Source organism: Tupaia chinensis, unplaced genomic scaffold, assembly GCF_000334495.1.
Source record: "Tupaia chinensis unplaced genomic scaffold, TupChi_1.0 Scaffold000561_1, whole genome shotgun sequence".
NCBI lineage: Eukaryota > Metazoa > Chordata > Mammalia > Scandentia > Tupaiidae > Tupaia > Tupaia belangeri.
Window position 1 is genome coordinate 2,556,323 of NW_006160074.1, and position 3,826 is coordinate 2,560,148.

Sequence of the window (3,826 nt, forward strand, 5' to 3'; positions counted from 1 at the left end):
GCTCAGCCTGCAGGCGTAGGGTAGGGACGCGCCTTCAGGAATCCAGGCAGGGACGCGCGGTCGGCGGAAGGGATGGAGCGGAGGCGGAGGAAGCGGGAGGGATCCAGAGTCCCACCTGCAAAGCGGCGGGGGGGGGCGGCCGCCCCCCCCGGGCCGGCGCGCATGCGCCTTGGGTCTCACGGTCACCAGATCCCGCGGCGGGCGGACCAGGCCTGCAGATGCCTGGACTCAGAAGCCAGGAGCCGGAGGCATTCCTTCCTGGTGGCTGGCACCTCTCTGGCCCCTCAGCTCACCTATTCCTCACTGTCTACTGTGCTCCTTTCACTCCGCCGTCGGCCTTCAAGGCTTCCCCTTCTCCCACACTGCGGATTTGGTCACCGCCCGCTGAGGCGAGAACACTGACCTCACCCCATTTAAACGCTTAGGTGTTTGCAAGTCAGACTGGCCTGTGATTTTAAATGGAGGAAAATCATTCACATGGAGTCGATGATTCCTTTCCTTTCCTTCTTCAAAGTAAGAGGAGAGGGCATTAGTTAAGGAATGAACACATACAGGGAAGAATTCTATCTCCGTAACTTCCAGGAACCAAGAGCTTCTTGTTCCCTAAGACCTTTGCATGTCTTAACTCATGAATCCTCTCTACAGCCTTGAGAGCTATGGATCATTGTTCCCATATGGTGCATGAGGCCCCGAGGCTGGTAAGCATGGCAAGGCTGTGATGCCACCCAGGAGTATCGGACTTGAAAGCCTTGTTCCCATCACCCAGATCGTGGGGTGCCATCACTAAGCTGGAGAGGTAAGATGCAGACCACAGAAACAAACTAAAATCTACTTCGAGGGTGCTTAGAATACCACATCGAATTGGGGGCTTGACCCCAACTTGGGCCTCACATGTCTGACGCAGAAAAACAAAACCTAAAGCTGCTGAGAGAGAGAGAATCCCGGCTTTTAGCTTTGACTTGGAAGAGCCTTCGGAGAGGCCCACTCACTATGTCTGGGCTCTGAGGAAATAAAGGTGGTTCTAGGAAAATCTGAAAAGTATGGGAGAATTGAAAAAAAAAATGCCTTCTGTGGTTTTTACTTTAACCAAGCCTCCTTTTGCTATTTGCGTTTTATTTTACCATTAATGTTGCTTTCCCCGCCCTTTAAATTGGCACGTAAATAGCAAAAACAGAAGGAAGGCCAACGCCGAACTTCAAATGTGGTGGGTTTCACAGGAAGGAGGTACATGACTGGAAGTGGAAATGAGGATTAAATGAGGTGCCTTAAATATTTCCAAGACAGACTTGCCACAAGGAATTTAGATCATAAGCCTTAGAACGGGAGCTTTGTCTGGGTCTGGGCTCAGTATGGTGTCTAGAATCGGCGCGTGCCTGCTGCATGTGCAAAACAGCTCACACTTCCAATTATGCCTGTCATCCGGCCAGCCGAGCTCGCACTTCGCTTATGGTTTTAGAGTGCAGCTCAGGGGACACTTTCCTGCCTCTGGATCTCAGTTACTCCTGCAGACCCCTGGCTTTTCCGGAAGCTCACTGTGGGAATTCAGTCAAGTTGAGACACTCGTGGATGATATCACTAGGCCAGATTAAGTCGAATGATTGACTGCTCAGCTCTAGCATCTCTAAGTGGAGAGTTTTCCAAACAGTGGAAGTAAGGCAGAAAGGACCTCTTGAGACTTGTCACTCCATAGGACTGACTCTAGAGCCTTATGTCTTTTTTCTTTTTTTAAGAGAGAGATTTTTGCTATAGGGGCCTGTGTGCTCACCAGAGAGACAGAGAGACAGAAAGTGAGAAATCACCCTCCAGAGGGGATGGCCACAACGCAATCCCTTCTCCTCCAGTCTCCTCTTAGGATTTTGGGCACGCACACACGTGCACCCGGCATGAGTTTTAAGTCTTCGGTTCCGGAACTCGAAGCATGGCCATCTACATGGGAGTCCAGCAGTGTAACTATTAGGCCATCTGCTGGTCCCTAGCCTTAGGTCTTTAAACCAGAATTATTCCCCTTTTCGCCCAATAGTAGAAAGACCTGGCTGTCTCAGCTGCCTCCTAGAAAATGTGTGGATTTCTTTGCCCTTTCCTCCGCCCGCTCCTTTCCTTATCCTCTTGGTGCATTCATTTCACAAACATGTATTAGAGCCAGCGTGTGGGGGCGCTGCAGACACAGAGAGAACTCACGTGAGCTGGGGAGTTCACCAGCTCCTTTCCCACCTGCCTCCTCATCTCATGGCCCCATAACAGTACCCGACTCACTTCTCCAGGGGGCGCTATTACCCAGACACAGCTGACATTCTCTCAGCTCCTTGCAGCTCCCAGGGGGCCATCTCCCCTGACCTTAACACCCCACTTTGGTGATACCCTTTTGGGAGGAGATTTGAGCCCTGCTACACCCTCAGAAGCAGGGTTCCAGAATGTTCTTGCTCCAGCACTTGCTGACACTCCTCTGTTTTTTGTTGTTGTTGTTGTTGTTTTCCAATTCTTTCATAAGCAAGAGAAAGGCGGACCACTGACAAGGTCCAGCCATGCCGTAATCCTCTCTCAGCCTTCTAGCCAGCCAGAATCGTGGAAGTGCCCTACATGTTCAGGTTGACCCAGGATCTCGATCCCAATCCTGGGCCTTCCCATATGGCTCCACGATTACACAGCCTACCCTATTACCCACACCACCACAGCTGGGCCGCCTTCCCATTCTGGTATGGCTGTCTTTCCTTCAGCTCCCGAGAGCAGTTACTGATGGAGTGGCTCAGGCCACGTTTATGAAGCATCTCTTACAGTGAAAAATCCCATAGTGACAGCATACGCCACTGTTCACAGGCAAATGCCGGCTTAAACCCACAGTGACTATCTGGTAAGGGTCACACTGGATAATGCTTATGAGTCTTTTGGCTCCTTTTTTTGTTTTTAAATCTTGGGATCAAGTGATTCATAATTACAAGGGAAAGGAAAAACACTAGGCCTGTTTTAGCTCCCAAGATTATTCAAATAGATTTGATTTTCACCATCAACACCCTAAAAAAGTCAGAATGCTTAGGTAAATTGCCAGTTTTTGCCTTTCTGGAAAATCTATTAATACTGTATGATCTTGGTCTCGGCCCATCCAAACGAACAAAACAGGAGGGCCAGCAGGTAGCATGGTGGTTAAGGTGCTGGACTCCCACAGGGTCGACTGAGGTTCTAGCCCTGGACCTGGCAGCTTGAAAATCCAACCAGGTGAGTGTACGCGTGTACGTGCCCAAAATCCCAAGAGAATGGAAGAGAAGAAACCGAGGCATGGCCATCCCCCCTGGAGAATGACTTCTCACATTCTCTTTCTGTCTCTGCCTCTCTCCTGTGAGCACATAGGCCCTATGGAAAAAAAAAAAAAAAACTTTTTTTAAAAAAAGGATTGCACCATAAGATTCAGGTTTTATAGACTGTTCGTGTCCTTCTTGAATATCCCACTGGAAGACAGTCATGTCCGCCTTTAACAGAGACAGCATCACCTTCTCTCCCTCTGAGGAAGGCGAAGAAGGCCCAGGGGCCAGGAGCGGGGGAGAACAGGGCCACTTTTCCGGTGACCTGGGTGACCTGGGTTGCTGAGCCACGGGATCCAGGGAACTCATCATGTCTGTGCAGTGTCTGCACGAGCCGATGGTTGTGTTTTCTCTGGCTGAATACCCAAGTCTCCGTAACCTGGGGCCTGAGACACTTCACAGGGACTCCCTATCTGCAAAATACAAGCGTCCACCCACCAAGAAGTTCTGGGTGGCCAGAGGGGCTTCTATAGTGCTGGGTCTGCCTGTCCAACTCCTGGGGTAAAGAGATTTGGAAACCACTGAACATTCCT

General features: G+C 50.4%; 1 long non-coding RNA gene across 1 annotated transcript in view; it reads left to right on the forward strand.

Moving 5' to 3' along the window:
- The window catches only part of LOC106735877 (uncharacterized), a 14,622-nt gene that overhangs the window by 909 nt on the left and 9,887 nt on the right, over window positions 1–3,826 (forward strand). Inside the window, exon 2 of the long non-coding RNA XR_001371073.2 lies at window positions 646–796. This is a non-coding gene — a long non-coding RNA (uncharacterized LOC106735877). The remainder of the gene's footprint in view (window positions 1–645; window positions 797–3,826) is intronic.